The sequence below is a fragment of the Pelodiscus sinensis genome, chromosome 6 (genome assembly GCF_049634645.1).
Source record: "Pelodiscus sinensis isolate JC-2024 chromosome 6, ASM4963464v1, whole genome shotgun sequence".
Classification (NCBI taxonomy): Eukaryota; Metazoa; Chordata; order Testudines; family Trionychidae; genus Pelodiscus; species Pelodiscus sinensis.
This window is the reverse complement of record NC_134716.1, coordinates 7,344,814-7,365,237: the sequence shown is the minus strand read 5'-3', so window position 1 is coordinate 7,365,237 and position 20,424 is coordinate 7,344,814. Positions and strand designations below refer to the sequence as shown.

General features: G+C 41.5%; 1 long non-coding RNA gene across 2 annotated transcripts in view; it reads right to left on the bottom strand.

The window, feature by feature from the left end:
- The window catches only part of LOC142829795 (uncharacterized), a 178,088-nt gene that overhangs the window by 97,370 nt on the left and 60,294 nt on the right, over positions 1-20,424 (bottom strand). For both annotated transcript variants that reach the window (XR_012904586.1, XR_012904585.1), the window contains exon 2: positions 8,387-8,480. This is a non-coding gene — a long non-coding RNA (uncharacterized LOC142829795). The remainder of the gene's footprint in view (positions 1-8,386; positions 8,481-20,424) is intronic.

Below are 20,424 nucleotides of genomic sequence, written 5' to 3'. Positions count from 1 at the left end.
GGAGACAGTAATTCATCTCTAAATATCCCTTGGGGATAATTGTGTTCTGTATTCTGATGTTCTTTCCAGAGAAAACACTTCAACACAGGTTCTTATTTCTGAGAACGACAACACCTTATACTAGTCAATGAACACATCTGGTGTATTCAAACCAGGTAAATGCTTAAAGGGCAATTCCTAAACAGAAATGGAATAAAAAACCCTAAAATATCCGACACGATGAGCAAGCCACTCATATCTGGAGAAATCAAGCATCCATTTGTGATCAGCAAGCAAGCCAGAGCAGAAAAATGTCAGTAAGAATAAAATTCAATCCATCCACATAAAGCTCAAGAAATGCATTTAAATGCAGTATGAATGCAAAGGGGCTAGAGAAGTGAAGTCCATCCTTCAGTTCATGGCCAGTGATCAGGGCCATTATGTAATCCTTCCTCCCCCATTAGTATAGTCAATGTAGACCTACCTCCAGAGACATGGGGGTTGTCCTACATAAACATAGGTCCCATTGTCCTTGCAGCCATGATGGTGAGGGCGGCATGTACATATCGTGGGGAAACATTTATGGCACACCAGGCTGTACAGGTACCTCTGCAGGATTGCGACACCAGAGTTCCCTTGCATATGTACAACAAGGCTATGAAGTCCTGCAGAGAACTTTGTGCTGCTCCTCTTCACAGAGGATAAGAGGCACTCGGATCAAACAGCACTATGTGTTCAAGACAGGGACAGCAGTACAATTGTAATATGCATGTATTCACTGGATGAATTTAATCAATACCTTCTGCACTGCTTGGCTGAGCAGCAATCTCACAATTCTTGGGATCAGCATAGTTTTGAGAGCCAGAATTGAATAGCATTTCCATCTGGCTAACTCCAAATTTTATACCTAACCCACCGCAGAAATGGAATTGCCAAGGTCAGGTTTCCAAGTCCTCCAGCTAAATGCCACAGTGACACAATAATTACAATTAAGATAAATCAATAACCAATCTGCTGGTGAAATCAGTGGTGCTCCGTGAGTGATAACAGGGAGACAGAAAATGGAGTTAGGATTACAGATGGCAATTCGAAACGCAATCCCCATGAGCCACCATTCGGTCCAGTTTCTCGTCTGGGATATACTGATGTATTCCCACCAAAGTTAATGATGGTATGCCAAGTTCATACCAATTGAGATTCTCTCAGCCAGTACTCTTAAAATGCAAAAGCCTGATTTTATTTTAAAATAAGCCCTCTTTACCATGCCAGAGTGGTATAAAGGGGCCTCAGTGTAAATGAGAATCAAGCTGGGAAGCTTGGTAGTTGCTCACCGTACCCTCCGCAGAGCAATAAAGAGCCATTCATATAGGTGACCAATGTTTGTTTCATATTCTCGATAGCATTGCTGAGCAGCCTGCAGCCCCCATACTGACTGTGGCACATTAGGGTCCTAAATGTGGCCAACGAGACATTTTGTTTACTGCTTCCCACATGCAGGGTTGCCAGTGGTTTCCATCCACTGTTTTTTTTTTTTTTTTTTTTTTTTTTACTACCACTATTATTAAAGTGACACGCATGCAAAGCAAGGGCACACAAAGTGAGGTGCATGCCGATTGCACACAACAGTGACTGTGAGAGCTGTGCGCTCCTTCTGCCGCCCATCAAAGCGCTGCTACGGCTCACTCAGTCCTACCCCACAAATTGTAGGTGTGCAAGCCCGTTTAACAAAACCACCCTATCCCGGGAGACATTCTTGGTTACGACTATCTTGTGGCCCACTGAGCTGAAGGAGAGCCATTCGTGTGGCCCAATCATTAGCCTAAGTTGCTGACCATTGCTCGATAGTGTCTAACCAATATCACTTCTTTCCATGGCTCATCATTATCCATCTCACCGTACCATGCCACAACAGCATGGAGAAATTGATTGAGATAATGTTTAGACTCATTTGATAAAATCCATTGTTTTGCTGCTCCACTTAATGCTATATGGGGATGTTGTGGGGAGTTTTGTAGCCATATTGTGACAAGAAGGGTAAGAAGGAGTAAAATGCCAGATACAGCAAACAACTGTTGGAAACATGAGGAGGAAAGACCCTTACACCTACTATTGGGAGAGACAATTTACACTGCCACTAGCATCTGTCTGCAATGGTCAGCCTATACAGAAGGGAACAGGCCTAGGAAATCCCAGTTAAGCTGGGTTTATGGTTGCTTTGCATCCCTGGACCAGCATAAAACAGCCATAGTAAATTATCCCTATATTCTTCTACCAGTTCAGTGAATCTATAACTTATATTCTACCATATCTACGTTGTTGTATACAAATTCAGGACTTATGTTTTCATGTTACCACCATTCTTCCCCTTTTCTCCCCACCCATCCAGAATCAAGCAGGCAAGAAACGCTAATAATAAAAACTGAAAAAACAACAAAATAGTCTGGTAGCACTTTATAGATTAACAAAACACGTAGATGGTACCATGAGCTTTTGTGGGCACAGCCCACAAAATGATTCTCAGGTCACCAGGCTTGAAGAATTTCAGTGCAGTTGGTCACTGAAAATAGAGTGCAAAGATATAGTCAACCGTCGCTGTAGCTATCACCACTCCAGCTAAAATGACATTCTAAAGAGACAGGTACCCAGAGGATGGTTTGGGTGCCTAGCGAAACATATTAATTCAGCTCACAAGTCTTTTAGGCTAGAGTCATGCTGTAAACATAAAGACAACAAGGGAACAATGATAAAGTGATTAATTTAGCTACTCTGAATGCAGCCAGGTTGCTTCTAAGCATGGTAGCACACACTGGCTCCTGTGAACTTCTACAGTGGTAGTTGTGTGCATTGAGTATCTCACAGGATCAAAGAGCACACGCAAGCAGGAGTAGCTCATGCATTCATATTTTATTAAAATGTACTTGATAATATGGCTTCTCCAGCGTGGCACATCCCAGTAATGAAGCTGTCGACCACTGTCAATAACTATTCAATAGATTCTTGCTGTGGATGTGGACAGAGTAATTAACAGCAGAGAGAGAGAGATGGGATCTTTTTATTAGTTGTTATTATTCAGCTGAAAGGCCTGAAGCAACATAGATTGCAGTCCTTCAGATGATCAATAAGCATTCTGTTTTGTAATATCAAGTCTCTTCTGTCTCGTGGCTGTGTGAGAAAGTCAGATTGAAAAAAGTATCATTGCGAAAGGTTAAACCTCTGTGGTCTGGTCCAGCAACATCTGTGGAAGCCAGCGGAGCGAGAGCCCATGAGGAGAGGGCAGCAGAACCCACAGCTGGCAGGGCTAGGAAGGATGAGGGGCTGCAGAGCCCACAGCTGACAGGCTTATCATTGGAGCCCTGAGGGCTAGCAGGACCTCTGGAGCTCATGGGGCCACAGAGTCAGCAGGGCTGCCATAGCCAGGTAGCTGAGGGCAGGAGCCAAATAGAGAGACTGGTGCCCCCTCCCCATTCCAGTCACCCTCCTGGTCCAACAAACTCCCTTGTCTGGCACCAGACAGGTCCCAAGGGAGCTGGACCAGGGCGGTCCAACATGTAGCTGCAATGGCAAGTCCCAATTCCAAGTCACGCAATATGTCCGAATTACCTCTCACACTTAAGCAGCAGGAAGACACATAGACTATTAGCTAATGGTGTCCAGAAAATACCAGAAACAGTCATGACCTTTTTTTTTCCCATAGTCAAAGGATTGGGGGGTCTGCAGGAGTGAAAGCAACAGCTAGTGGTACAAAAACCAAATTAAAGATCAGTCCAACTACCACTGCAACCAATGGGGCCCTTTCCATCAATGGTAATAGGAGTTGGATAGGACCCAAATGAATATTAGATCTGACTCCATTTTAAAATGAATTGATACAATCAGATTTTAGGCTAGTTCAGATTTTTTCTTCTCAGGGTGGCGAGAAACTGGTTCTTATCTATAAGAGCTTCAGAACACAAAACAGAAGAACTATTACAAACCAGACAACTCTCCACCACCACATTTTACAAACCTCTCTCCTCTGATCCCACCTCGGAATACCAAAAGAAACTACACTGTCTCCTTAAAAGACTCCCTACAGCTACTCGGGAACAAATCCACACAGAAACACCTTCTGACCCCCGACCAGGATTGTTCTATCTGCTTCCCAAGATCCATAAACCTGGACACCCCAGACGTCCCATCATCTCTGGTATCGGCACGGTTCACTACTTGGTCTATCCAGCTATGTAGACTCTCTCCTCAAACCCTACGCAACCAACACCCGCAGCTATCTCTGAGACCCTACTGACTTCCTAAGGAAACTACAAAACATCGATAACCTCCCCGATAATACCATCCTTGCCACCATGGATGTAGAAGCTCTATACACCAACATCCCACATGAGGACGGATTACAAGCAATTAGAAACACTATCCCAGAGGACACCACTGCCAACCTGATAGCAGACCTATGTAACTTTGTTCTCATCCACAATTCTTTCCAGTTTGAGAACAACTTATACCTCCAGATCAGCGGCACAGCCATGGGTACACGCATGGCCCCACAGTATGCTAATATCTTTATGGCTGACCTAGAACAATGTTTCCTCAACTCCCATCCCCTTTTACCCCTTCTCTACTTACGCTACATGATGACATCTTTATGATCTGGACGCATGGCCAAGAAACACTGGAGACATTCCACAGAGATTTCAACAACCTACACCCCACCATCAACCTCAACCTCAGCCTGGACCATTCTACATGAGAGATCCATTTCCTGGACACCACAGTACAAATCAACAATGGTAAATTAGACACCACCCTCTACAGAAAACCCACTGACTCATACAGTTACCTACATGCTTCCAGATCCCATCCAGCACACACCATACGATCCATCATCTATAGCCAAGCCCTTCGATACAACCGCATCTGCTCTAATCCCACTGACAGAGACCAGAAACTTCAGGATCTCTACCAAGCATTTATAAACCTCAACTACCCACCCGGAGAAATAAAAAAGCAAATAGAAAGAGCCAAACGAATACCTGGAAACCATCTACTTCAAGACAGACCCAAGAAAACCAACAACAGAACACCACTTGTCATCACCTACAGCCCCCAACTTAAACCTGTCCAACACATTATCAATAAACTACAGCCTATACTGGAACAGGATACTAAACTCCAAGAGGCTCTGGGAGACAGACCCATAGTCTCCTATAGACAACCACCTAACCTCAAGATGATTCTTAACAACCACCACAGGACATACCACATGAATACCAACCCTGGTACCTTCCCTTGCAACAAACCCCGTTGCCAGCTTTGTCCACATATTCACTCTGCTGATACCATTATTGGACCTAACCAAGTGAGTTATAAGATCAAGAACACAGATTCCTGCGCATCCAGAAATATAATTTATGCTATCATGTGCCGAAAGTGTCCGTCTGCTTTGTACATTGGACAAACGTCTCAGACACTTCGCCAAAGGATCAATGCCCACAAAACAGATATTAGACAGGATCACAAAGAAAAAACAGTTTCTTGCCATTTCAACCAGAAAGGACACTGTCTCAACGACTTAATTACCTGCATCCTGCTTCAGAAGCCTTTTAAATCCGCACTTGAAAGGGAATCCTCTGAACTGTCATTCATGCTAAAATTCGACACTCTACGCAGGGGGCTCAACAAAGACTCTAGCTATCTTACCCATTACAAAGATAGCTTCCCCAATTATTACCTCTAATACCATTACCTCATAGACATTTACCTCCCCCCCCCCCACATCCCCCTTCTGTTCTGAAATTTGATTTGTCCTTTTCATATGTGTTCATTTTTTTAAATTGTATCCTTTGGTATATATGGTTGTGACTATTTTCTTCCACTATTTGATCTGAGGAAGTGGGTCTGGCCCACGAAAGCTCATCACCTAATAAACCATCTTGTTAGTCTTTAAAGTGCTACATAGAAACAAAATACAGGACTATTACAAACTCAGGATATCCTGATTCCATTCTGGCTGCTGGTTGCCTAGGGCTCTCTGGTCCAGGGCTTCTCTTGACAAGCAACATCCATGGTCTGAGAGGTTTAACCTGTAGTGTATTTACAAACATATGCTCAATCCTGACAGGTGTTTTGAGATCTGGTTCAGATCCAGCAAAGCACTTAAGCACATGCCCTGACTTCAGTGTGATTAAACACATGCTTTTAAAGTTAAACATGCTTATAAACAATGAGTAATCCTGTAGCACCATAGGGTGTGTCTACACAGCACCCTACACTCGAAATAAGATGCGCAATTTGCGCTACTCAATAAGCTATTTTTAAAGAGCTTATTTTGAAATTTAGCGCAACTACACAGTGCCAAATTTCAATAAAACGTGCTATTTTGAGCCATCCCTTATCCCTCGTGCAACAAGATAGCATGCCTGTTATTTAAAAAAATATTTCAAAATAACGGACGGCTTGTGTAGACGTGGGATAGCTATTTCGGGTACCTCCGGTATCCCGAAATAGCATGCAGTGTAGACGTATCCTATGAGATTAACGAACATATATATATATATATAGTATCATGAGCTCTCTCAGATGAACAGAGTGCAGAAAACAGGGGGAACCATCACAATTTATAACAGAAAAAGAAGGAGGGAAATACCTTTCAATTGTAGTATAGCTGCTAATGAGCCTAACTGAATGTGCTGGAAGTGACATCAAAAGCTAAGTACGGGACAACTGGGTGTTGGATGTAAAGAAAGCAGGTTTTTATAATGAGCCGTCCCTTCAGGTCTTTGTTCAAGACACGAGAGATTGTGTCAATTTTGAAGGAAAACTTTGCACTCTCTCTCTGAAGTTGGCTTTTGAAATTCCTTTGAAGAAAAAGGGCTACTTTTAAATCCATTAACGAGTGCCCAGGGAGGTTAAAATGTTCCCCTACAGGTTTCTGTGTGTTGCTATTTCTGATATCTGACTTGTGTCCATTAATCTGTTGTCGCAGAGACTGTCCAGTTTGGCCAATACGCATGGTCACGTGCTTTGCAGGATGGATGCCTCTCTTTCCTTCGTTTCTGATGCATATTGGTTTAAATGTGGTCTTAATCAAGCTGTATTTAGTCCCTAGTGTCTAACTGTAGAAATTGGATACCACTTTGAATTTTTGTAAACATGACTTTTCAAAATGTCTTTTCCAAGTCAAAATAGAAGAAAATATTCAACACACACCCATGCTTCTAAATCACTGACATTTAATGGAACCAAAGTGCTTTGTGAGAATTTTACCCATTGTCCTTATAGCTGTGGACAAATTCGTCACCTTACCGAGAATACTGATTTCTCAGTTGATGTTATTTTTCAATCAAATGTAAATAGTGACAGCTTCACACACAACATGCTCTACCTACAACTGGTGGCAAACTATCTCATCTTATTTCCACCAGGGATTGTCATAACACTGTGAGTCTCATTACCCCTGGCTAATCATGCGTTGATCAATCATCAATGAATGACTCACTAAGCCCCAAGTTAAAAAAAATTCTTATTGTAGAGAATAACTAGACTGGCATACACCTCAGTTTCAAAAGTACCTGAAAGATTGCCAGTAAAAACTTGGCATAAAGATGAGAAACTTCGATTGCAAAGTAATAATTACTAGAGCTGATTGGGATGTTTTCCCCATCAGATAATGCCAAAAGCATTTTATGGCAATGTGTCAATTTTGATTAAATCTTTTCTTTACAAAAAAAATGCTTGATGTGCATTTAGCAACCTGACAAAATGCAAAAGTATTCAACTTTGTTGCTACAATTCAAAATAATATATTCACGTAGGAAAATGTGAACCATAAGAAAAGGTTTTTGGGTGTAGGTAGCATTAAAGCTGTGTGTTGATCTTGTGATGTCTCTCTTTACAGAAATAAATTTCATCCTAAATGCATAAAATGAAAAAAGACTGGTACTACTGGAAACTGTAATGAAGAATTGGAGACAAAGTCTTGGCAAGAAAATAAAATCATATCCTATTTCCATTCTCAAATTAACATGGGCCTTTCCTCCCCTCTACAATAACTAGTGTAGACAGTCTAGACATGAGAGATACCATTTCTTCCTCCGAAGTCAGTTTATCTGCATTGGCAGTGACTTGCAAAGAAAGTAAACAAAGCCGGGCCATTTTTATATGAAGAGAAAAATCTGAAAGGCTGGCTGCAAACACGGATTTCCAACTTTTCTTCTTCTTGCATCTTTCCCTCCCCTTCCACATGCAGATTTTAACATCTAGAACCCAAGTTTGTCAGATATCTTTTCTGCTCAGAAGAGGATTTTGACAGGCAGAAAAACAACTTAGCAGCATTCACTCACAGCTTCCAGACTTGACTGCCTGATTCAATCTCTTTTCAGATTTGTAAAGGTGAATTCTGATCACTACTGACCTTGACTGGATTGGAGCAGGTATCCATGTGGTGAATGCATCATGAGAGAGTCGCCTTGTCTTCCAAATATTGCCTTCAAGACTTCGCATAAAACCTAGGAAAGATTTATTTGACACTCAGTGAAACATGGTAGAAGCAGTGTAATTTTAGTCTTAGAGTTTTGGGGGATTTAATTCATCTCAGTTTAGATTTGTCCATTATGCACCTGAAAATTGTTAATCATGTTTCCACCTGTGACTGCAGTGCATTTCTGTAGTACAGTTTGAACTCTTTAAAACATGTTGTTTTGCATACACCTGCTTTCTTTTTTAATCAGTTTTGATGCATGGAAGGACCAAGCTAAGGTATTTGCTGGACCTTACTCTGCCCCTCCCTCTCCGGCAGTCATTAGAACTTAAGGATAACTTCATAAATCTTTGAAATTATAACAAAAGTATTTCAGAACATGAAAGAGGATGTACAATAACACAAAAGGAAAAGTAAAGACTTCTCCAAAGTCATTACACAGTATACGATGCACATTATTCTATTATTTTGAAAACTGTAGCAGGGGCACTGTTATTGATGTAGGATTCTACGTCCTGCAAGAATGACACTGAGGCAGTCAGCGGAGTTACATGAGCAGAGAATTTGGCCCTATAGCATAAAATGGCTGCTGAACAAAAAAAAACAAAACCAAGACACACACACACACACACACAACGGGGGTTGGATATTTTACACCCATGAGACAGGAACACCCAACAATTATACAACATACACTAGGTTACACAATGCATGGGTGAAATCACCATGCACTTGGACACCAGACTTTGCTAGGCTCCAATTCAGCAGTCCTTCCCCATGTAGCAAAACACTTAACCATGTGCTGAGGTCCTATCAATTTTGCTTAAAGGAGGATGGATTCAAAGCTCCACTTCACAGCCACGTGCTGCAACTTCCTGGTTTCCACCAGCTATGGGCAGAAGGGATCATCGGTCCAATTCAGGTCATCCTGATAGTATTAGGTTAGTGGAGTTCTACATTTACCACCACGGTAGCAGCTGACAAGAAGCCACCAAAAAGCACTTCATGCATGTCTCTTTAACTATACACACACCACTCTGCTGTCATTTGTTAACTGCAGGAGCAAAGGGACATGCATTATCTCACATAGCTCAGGATTAATACCCTCGGTCTAAGGATATTCAATCCACTTACATGGCACCGATCAGCGGTCATGCACTTTTGCACCTCACACTACAATCTTTAGTTTCTGTCTAATAAATGTGACCTCACTTGACTTTTCTTCTATGGGCAACTTTAATTGGATAATCATACAAATTAGCAATTAACATTTCTTGGTGTCACATAATTCACTATAGAAATGTATTTTGCTGCCTCTCTGCGTTCAATGAAGCCAGAGTTTTATTTAGGGATCATTAACATCATCATAGCTGATGATGCAAATGGTCAGAGTGTGGTGTGATATTCTGGCATAGTAATTGGATGTGTGTGAACAGCTGTTGAGTTCAGTGATTTGCCGTCATTGCAAAAGACAATAGAGTGGGGAACAATGTGAGTCACACAAAGAAGAGTTTTTTGGGGGCACTGTTGGGTGGCTGCATAACTGCATCCTACAGTGAAAAAAAATCCAAACACAAACACACGCAGGTGATATGGTGATGGGTATGCCTTGAGACTCTGAAGTTCTTCTGTATTGCTCCTGCTCCCTACTTCAGTATCAGTGAAAAATCATAGAATATTAAAACTGGAGGGGACCTTGAGAAGTTACCAAGTCCAGTCCCTTGCCCCCAAAGCAGGACCAAGCACCATCTAGATCATCCCTGACAGGTGTCTATACAACCTGCTTTTAACTATCTCTAGTGATGGAGATGCCATAACCTCCCCAGGCAAATTATTCCAGTGTTTAACCACCCTGATAAATAGGAAGTTTTTCTTAATGTCCAACCTAAACCTCCCTTGCTGCAATTTAAGCCCATTGCTTCTTGTTCTAGCCTCAGAGCTCAAGGAGAACAATTTTTCTCTCTTCCTTGTAACACCCTTACAGATACTTGAAAACATCATGAGGAGGAAGGTAGATCACACACCCTTCATATATGTTCCCAGAGCAGGCTCAGCATGTGAAGAGGACCAATGTGCTTCACCCAAGGAGTAGCTTCCATTTTGTTCAGAGATTCTTGCCAAGAATTTACTTTTCCCACACAAGACTTTTGGAGAGGTCTTTCTACTGGAATGGTCACAGTCTTTCATTATCCATAGATAGTATGGTAGGCAAAAAATGCTCCTCTTTCCGTCATTTTGATAGACACACAAACACACACACAGAGAAGCAATTCTGAGGTCAAGACGAGGGCAAGGATTTGATGCATAAGTGTTTCTGCCAACACCTGGCACCTCACTAGGAGTCATCTGCCAACCAAGAAAAGAGGGAAAGAACAGCTGTGGATATTCCCCTTGAGCAAAAAAGAAAACAAGTGTTCCGGTGTTTAACCATGCCCGAGTGAACTGACCCCGAACGGAGGAACTCAGCAGCATGCTTGGATTGCTCTTCCCATTGTTTCCTCATGCCACCTAGACAGGGAAAGGATTCAGCCAAAAGGAAGATAGTTGCATTTTCAGACTCTTTATACACACAAACCCAAGACTAGCAGGCAGGAATAAAGTCCTTTATATTTGACACTGAGTCATTGTCATTAAGATGAACAACAGACTCCACTTTAAATATCGCAGGCAATAGCTAAGGGGGCCTCAAACAAGCCTTTTAATTATGATGATGGCATTGTCAATGTATAGCTTGTGGGCCTAAGTAATCTTCTGGGAGAAGGTCATTTGGGTGGGCAGAGTTTCTCTTTTTGTTGTGCAGGAATGGCAAATGATAAGTCACCTGCAAGAGGAATTGTTTCCTACAGGGAGGCCTTTTGGCCGGGTGTGTGTGTGTGTGTGTGCGCGCGTGGTGGTGGGGGGGGGGAACAAAAATACAAATGATATGTTTTTTATAACAAGGCTTGTTTGTGCTTTAAAAAAGTCCCCTACTATAGGTGGGTGCACTCACAATGTGTAAACAATTGCAACGGGTGAATAATCCTGGCTACTTATTCAGCAAAGGTGGAACTCACCCTCTGCAGAAGGCCTGTAAACTGCAGAAGTCCCCACTTGTAACTAATTTTTATGGAGGATTTATATTGACTTTGCAGACGCACAGCTATTGTTCTATTTCTTTGCAGGGAGTACATTTCGGATGCATAGCATCGCACAAAGGATTAGTAATCGTGAGGTTATAATTCTGAAACTAAAGAATGAAATTGCAACAGCTAAGGGTTTGGGGCATAAACAAACAACAATAATGGACAAAAATCATGAATCCAAAGGAAGGAAGCACAGTTTCATCATATGTTGTTTGAAAACAAATGATAGCTTAAAATTCTATGCAATCAAAAGTAGACAAATTACCCAATAATGTAACATGCACTATGGATGTTTGTAGGATCTATAACTGGGGCCACATTGATTTACACTAACCAGGGATTCAGCCTTCTAATTTCTGTGAAATCACTTTGGTGTGAAATGATCCTAACTCTTGGAGCATACTATGGTCTGAAAGCCCATATCAGTGTAATCAACTATCGAACTGAAAGAGGGTATAGTCAGAGATTATTTTAAGTTCACTGAATGAGCAGTTAAAATGATCCAGATGACTGCACAGATAAGGATAGCAAAGGGCTTAAAAAAAAAAAAGACACCTCTCTGAGATGAAATTTCCCAGCAGAATACCGCAGCAGGAATTTTGTTTAATTACTGCTTTAAACTGTAGTGCAGTGTTTGTGGATTAATTCCCATGCAACTGTACTGACACCTGCCTGTTTGTACAAAGCATACACACTGTGCATGCAGTTTTTTTTAAAAAAAAATCTATTTAAACAAATCTGTTATTTAAAAAGAAATCAAAATCCACTGTGCTCAAGAAAAATACTTCTCAGTCTAAAGAGAATGGTCTTAGAACATGAGCAAAAGATGAATAAATTAATAGTGAACTCTGTGGACTAATATCTGTTTTATGGCCCATAAATAGATATGGCCCAACAGATATTAGACAGGATCACAAAGAAAAAACAGTTTCTTGCCATTTCAACCAGAAAGGACATTGTCTCAAGGACTTACTCACCTGCATCCTGCTTCAAAGACCTTTCAAATCTGCACTTGAAAGGGAATCCTCTGAACTGTCATTCATGCTAAAATTGGACACTTTACGCCTCGGTCTCAACAAACAATCTAGTTATCTTACCCATTACAAAGATAGCTTCCCCAATTATCACCTCTAATATCATTAGCTCACAGACATCTACCCCCCCCCCCCGCATGCCCCTTTGATTCTGAAATTTGATTTGTCTTTTTCATATGTGTTCATGTTTTTTTAAATTGTATCCTTTGGTGTATATGGTTGTGACTATTTTCTTCCACTATTTGATCTGAGGAATTGGGTCTGGACTACGAAAGCTCATCATCTAATAAACCTTCTTGTTAGTCTTTAAAGTGCTACATAGTCCTGTCTTTTGCTTCAGCTACCCCAGACTAACACGGCTACATTTCTATCATAAGCAAATGTGTGTGTTTTTTTTTTTTAAACAGATGGTAAGTCGCTTGACCATAAAGGGCTTCCTTTTAGTTTACATCAAAACTCTTTTATGTCAGTGTTATAGTTTATACCCATTTTAACATCCCTTTCTGCTGCCAGAGCTCTGTAATGGGGATTAGTGCTAACAAGAATTGAGCCCCATACTTGAACAATTTCCAGTTTTTTTGGCAATAGCAGTATCATCCCATGTCTGCATCACCAGGGCTTGTTTTCTATCCCTCTATTTTTTAAGAAAAAAGTGTGCCTAAACTCTCTTTGGATGAAGTTCTTTTAAAATGGAAGCAAAGTCTCACGAATACCCACCCGCTAAGGTTTCCCCCAATACCTCTTAGAAAATAGCCTTCTTTCTAGGCATAGGAAGGACAATTGCCCTCATGGACAAGATAAGAAAAGGTAAAGCCTGGGCTGAGGTCTTTTGTCCCCTTACAGGTCTTCACAGCTCCATTATCATTACCAGAAAGAACATGGAAGCTCAGGGGTGCCATTTCCTTAGCCCAACGCTGAGGTCACTCTTCCTTGACCTGGTTCTCCTCCACGAGACACCTATTTTAAACCATCATTGCTCACTGACTTCAAAGGGGTTGTTCCTGATTTATCCCAGCAGAAGCGACAGGAGAACCAGGCACTTCATGTGTGTGTAGTTCGAGGCAGTTCAACAATGTAACAGCAACAACCAGCATCACATCTTCCTAGCACATCACATCAGGCTGACTTGTAGATGCGTGGTCTACAGAGCAGAGCTGCCTGTACTATTTCTTCTCTTCTGCCCTCTTGCTCTGGCCAAGGAATAAGGCATTTCCACCCTTTTTATGGAGAAGCTCACTTCCTTCTGTGTTCCTGGTCAGCTAATCTAGCTGGTGAGTGAATGCAGGCGGGGAAGGGAAGGTGGGCTCCTCATGCTCCCAACCCCCATGGATATGGGGTTTAAGCATTAGTTAGGGTGCCTAGCGATAAAGCTTGAGATACAATCTGAACAGCAAGGCAGAGCCTGAATTTATTCTCGGAAGCCAGATCTACGCTAGACCCAGCAGCTTGGGTTAAGGTACTGCAGCTATGTAGAATATATAGCTAGAGTTGGCTTACCTTAAGCCAAGCATGGTGGTATTCCCACAGCAGAGGCTGATGGGAGAGTTTGCTCCTGTTGGCTTCCCTTACTCCTCATAAGAGGAGTATTGAACACCGGTGGGGGTGCCTTCTGAGTTCAATTTAGCAAGTCTTAACTAGACTCGCTAAATCAAATGCCAGAAGACCGATCAAGAGGGCAGAAGTGGTCGATCTTCTGCAGTGTGAAGATGAGGCCCAAGTCACCTTTGTAGACTGAGATGCAAACAAACAGTTCCACCATGTAGGTCTAAATAGACTGCCTAATTTGAGGCGGAGAAATAGCAGCTTTGTGTAAATCAAGAAAAATAATGTCCTACTACAAAACCCAGCTAGAGTCATTCCCATCCCTCTACGGGCTCTACCCATCTACGGGCCACCTTATGAAACTCAATCTCAAGACACCTTGCTTTGAGAGTCCTCCCACTTAATTCAGTGGGACTACTTGAGGAATAAGGAACTATGCAATTTGACTAACGTTGTCAGAACCTGGCTTTAAATTATTCCCTCTTGACGATATTTGTGCTTGCTTTTGCAATGTGCTTAAGCTACCATTGCTTTCCTTGCACACTCGGGGCAGCATTCCATAATCCAGCTCTCCTTTATACAGATGTCCGGTTCCCTCAAGTGTGGGGGCCATACCCTTCCAGTCACTGGTTAATACCTCCTGACCGAATAGGTCTTGAATGTTCAACTCCTGCTACCATATGTAGGCTTTGGGAGGATTAATATTTTTAAAGTGCTAGGACTGCAAAAAAAATTTATTTAATTGCTATTTATCATTCCAGGGGCATGGCTTTACGTAAAACACTGCAGTGGCATGGCTGTGGCACATCAGTGAAGAAGTCTTCCCATAAGCATAGTCCACCTCCCACAGAGGCAGTAGCTGTAGCTGTTCCCACCAAAGCGATGTCATTATACCAACCCAATTTCCTAGAGTAGAACAGGCCTAGCACTGCAGTAAGTATATTTATTTCCATAAGTCCCAGCCATCTAGCTACAGGAAGAGGCATCCATTTCTTGCATAAAGCCTTGTATCCTCTACTTCTCCTTTCGGCTACTTTCTCTCTGCTCCTCTGGCTTCTCTCTCTGGGCTCATTTACTATGCAAGCAAAGAGCAGAAAAATGGAAGAACCGGCAAATTGCCTAATGGCAGTTTAATGTGAGAGTGGCTGTAGACTCCAGGGGGTGGACAACTGCCAGTTAGCTGAAGGCACTGCAAATGCTAGCGAGTCATTGCTATTCCCTCTCCACTGAACTGAAGCCAACGAGAGTCATGAGGCTCCGTGGCTATGGACCCTTTCGGTAAACAAAGCGGCCTACTAGAAGCTTTCCGAAAGCAAGCCCGCAAAACACTTTGAGAAATGCTGCTGTAGGGAATAATGCTAGAGATTCATTATAAACATCTTCCCTCATTTAGGATAAACCAATGCCACAGCTTTTTTGGGGGTGGGAATTTATCTTTCAGACACGACAAAACTCTGAGGTGATTAAAGACCAATAACCACTTTTCACAAAAGTAGAAAAGGTAATCATGTTCAGACCAAGTTCTACAGCTGGTCAAAAGGACATATTCCCTTAGAGCATTTAGGAGCATTTGAGGGCTCAGGCCAGTAGATCACACCCTGGTAAGATGTACTGCTGAATCTCTTTTCTCCTTCAGATTAATATTTCATTGCGGGGGGGGGGGGGGGGGGGAAGAGAGCGGGCGGTAGACTGATCTCTGCCTTTCACCCTGATTGGGCAACCTTATCTCTGCATGTTACAGTGTGGTTCAGAAGGCTCAAGAAGGACTTAAACTGAAATAAGAATTGGAGTGTAAAAGTATGATTTGCAATCATTTCTCTTAGCCCTGGTCTACACTAGGGAGTTATTTCAAAATAACTCCCCTTATTTGGAAATAATAAGCAGAGCGGCCACACTACCAAGCCTGTTACTTCAAAACAAGGGGCTGGTTATTTCTAAATAATTCCTGCTTTCCATAAGGAATAAGGCTTATTTTGAAATAGTGGTAGTATGGACACTGCACTGCTGCTATTTCAAAATAACTACTCCCCAGAGTCAAAGTAATTACTCACCAGTGCTTCCTGGGGCTCTAAATTGAGGTAGAGTGTCCACATTAAGGGAGTCTGCCTTGGACTAATTTCAAGGCTTCACCATAGTATGAGCATGCGATTTCAAAATAGTAATTTGGGGAGTTAGTATTTTAAAATAAGTTATTTTGAAATTATTTCCTAGTGTAGACATGCCCTCAGTGTACGAAGCTTAGTTTGTGTATTTCATTTTATTTTGTTTATTAACCTACATTGTTCTGTCTGCTACCTCTCATGACCACTTAAAACCTACTTTTTATACTTAATAAAATCCCTCTTGTTTATTAATAAACCCAGTGTAAATAATTATGACCTGGGAGGTGGGGATCAGTAGTGCATTTCTCTCTTTCATTGATAGAAGGGGCAAACATTTTATGAACTTACCCCATATAAACTTTATACAGAATAGGACAAATTTATCTGGGATACTGGACCCATTAGGGATGTGCACTGAGGTACAGAGGGTGGGGACGGTGTCAATCCTTCCCCGAGTTAAACATGTTCAGACCAATTCTTCCCAGAGCTGAGCTGATTTCAGTGTTTCTGTTGATGTGCTTTTGGCTGTAACCCCAACCCTGTGCCAGTGCTAGAGGAGACGGTTGACAGTGGTGACACGTCCCAGGGAGCAGGTATTTGGGCTCAGTAGTATTTCAGTACACCAAGTGAATCTGTGACCGAACCCGTTGCAAACACCTTTAAACATGTGTGAATAGATCACTTTGACCTAGAATAAGATTGAGATTAATTGTTTTGAGTAACTGGCGCCTTTATAGCCAATATTTAACAACAAGCACAAAACACTCATTCTTTAATACCCAGCTGTCCCTTTTTATCAAAACACATTCCTGGCTGATAAAAGTAAGCTTCTATAGCAATTTTAAGAGCTGAAATATGGGCTTTCATCTGACAAGGTCTTTTACATTACATGTTTTAAGCTGTAATAAAAGATTCATATTTTGAAAGGATGACTATTTTGTTGATTTAGCCAGGGAAACATGAGTAAATTGCTGGGAAAATTAACTACATACTCCGGACCTAATCTTTGTAACATATATTGGAACAGTAAGTGGAACTCAAGGTACCAGGAGAAAACCAATAGTCTGACATACACGGCTATAAATTGTACTAGTTTCATCCACCAATGGAATTATAGACCAATCATTTAAAAACTATTAAAGTCACATCTGCCTCACTGGCAGTCCTCTCTTCAGCTTGGTAGGGTTTTAGGCAAAGTAGTTTGCTGTTGTGGATGTGGAAGATCAGCCTATTATATTTATTGGCTAAAATCTCAAAGATCATGAAGGTGCCATCATTACAACCATGAATTTAAATAACGTTTCTTGATTGAGGAATATGCAATATGGATCTCAATGCATTTGATGCTGCAACCTCAGCCTGTGTATTAAACATTAAAAATACAAACATCTGGGGGTTTTAAAGATCAGGAGAACAATGTGGTAAATTAACAGCTTGATGCCAAAGTTGTGGGCATCATAGGACAGCTAGACAAATGTATGTGGATTTCTGAGGAAGAGCCAGTAGCTGTGGTACATGTAGGTGCTCATGACATATGGAGAGGTAGGAGAGATGTCCTGGAGACCACATTTAGCCCAACTTCTAAACCTCCATGGTCATATTCTCTGAAATGCTTCCCGTTCCACACACAAAGACAGGAAGATAAGTAGCACTGCAGAGTCTCAATGTGCTAACGAGATGATAATATTGGGGTGAGATTTTTAGATTTAACAGGAGAACCTTTTAGGAATGAAGAGTCTATACAGGAAGGATGGGCTCCACCCAATCCAAAATGGAATTCAACTACTGGTATGTAAAATTTAAAATAGTTGTAAAGGATTTTTTTTTAAATTAAGAGCTATGGGAAAGCAGTCAGGTACAGAGGAGCACACATTCCAGGAGAAAACACCTTTTTTTTCCTTCACTCGGTACATGGTCAACCTGTGGAACTCCTTGCCAGAGGATGTGGTAAAGGCTAGGACTTTAACACGGTTCAAAAAAGAGCTAGATGGATTAATGGAGGTTAGGTTCATAAATGGCATCCCTAGCCTCTGTCTGGAAATGGCTGACAGGAGAGGGATCATGTGAGGATTACCTGATGTGTTCCCTTCCTCTGGGGCAACTAGTATTGGCTGACAGCATTGTGGGCTAGATGGACCTTTGATCTGACCCACTATGGCTGTTCTTATGTTCTTATTGTGGCTGAATATCTTAAAAGGGGAACGTCTATATCCTAATAAAGCAGATAGGAAAGAAAGTTGCTAAAGTGGTAGGAACTAACAAGTAAGAGTTCCATTTAAATAAAATATAACTCATAAAGGCAAGCAATGAATATGGATAAAGTTAACAAATGCTCATACAAACACCAGCGGTATATACACTAAAATTAGTAAACTCAAGTGTCTGGCATAAGTGAGGATACGGATAGAACAGATACCACAGACATGTGGTGAAATGAGAATAAACAGGAAGCAGTAATACCAAGGCACAAAATAAATAGTAATGACAGATTAGGTTGAGCTGGTGGAGGAGTGGCACCATATAAAGTAAAATGTCAAAATGGAATTCTTCAGTAAATCAAACTGTACCATAGAATATCTATGGATAGAAAATCCATGCTAAAATAATAAGAATATAACTGTGTATATATACACACACTACCAACCACTTAACGGGGATAGCAACTGAAATGTTCAGTGAGAATAGAAAAAACTACAAAGGCAAAAAAAATGCAGTAATAATGAGGGATTTCTACTATCTTCATATGACTGGAACCATGCCACCTGAGAAAGAGATTGAGAAGTAACATTTCTAGATGCTAGCTTGTCCTGGAATCCAAAAGGGAAAAGGAAATTCTTTCCTTAATCTTAAAAGTTCTTCAGAACTTAACATCTGGTACACAAGATGAATATTGCAGAGTCACTCAGTAATATTAACCATATTGTAATTAAATTTAACTCCCCCCTTGGAGGAAAAATGTCAATGAAGCCTGCAAAACAGCAGCATTTAACTGCTTAAAACACTGTAATAGAAGCTCAGTCTAAATATATAATACAAACAAAGGAAGATGACCAAAAATAGGCCACCATGGCTAACCAGCAGAGTAACAGAGGCAAGAAGGGACATTTCCAAAATTGAAAGAAAAAACTCTGACAAGTCAAATTATAATTAGGCTAAAAAAGAACCTGAAGAGTCACTAGCTATACATAAGAGAACAAAAACAATTAAATCAGAAACAGGAAATATGACAGTCTGCATAGTGGGGGGGGAGTGGGTTGCTCCTAAAAGGGGTATGGCCTCAGCTGGTAGGGGCAGGGCCAGGAGAAGCCAACCCTCTGCACCACTCAGAGTGCAGGACTCACCTCCCCCGGCCCTCAGAGCTGCACGGAGCAGATGATACACACTCCAGTGACACTATAAGGATCAAGGCTTCAGACACCGCTAATGTACTTTGAATCACCCTGGGACATCTGCACCCTTTGCTTCCCTCTCCTCTCCTCCGCCTCTCCCTACCCCGTAGGTCGGCCTTGTGGGGCCACTGGATGACTGAGGTGCTAGAAGGACAATACAAGAAAGAGAAGGTCACCGTGGAAAAAAATGTAAGTGACTTCTTCACATTCACCATCGCTGCAGAGAACAAGGGAGATCCCCACACCTGAGACATTTCGTTTAGATGACAAATCTGAGGAACTGTCCCAGATTAAGGTGTTAATAGTCATTGTCTTTGGAACACGTTGGTAAAACTAAAGCATCTCTGGGACCAGATGGGATTCATCCAGGAGTTCTGAAATATGAAATTGTAGAATAACTAACAATTGTATGAATCCATTGCTTAAAATCAACCTCTGTACCACATAACTGGAAAGTAGCTAACTGACACCAGTTTTTAAACAGGTTCCAGAAGCAATCCAGGTAAGCTTAACTTCAGTAGCAGGTTAATGGGTTAAGCTCTGGTACAGAATAGCGTGATCAGATACATAGATGCAATGTTGGGGAAAACCCCAGTGGGAGCAGTGTAGAAGTTCCTGCAAACACACAACATTTTATACCGTAACTGCTAGTTAAGACATCAGAGCCACTGGGTAAGACATCAGAAAAAAAAATCAAAACTCACTATTATAGAAACACCGTTACAACACACAAAGGTTCAGCATGCTCATAGTCTTGATCTAACGATCCCACCAGTAAATTCC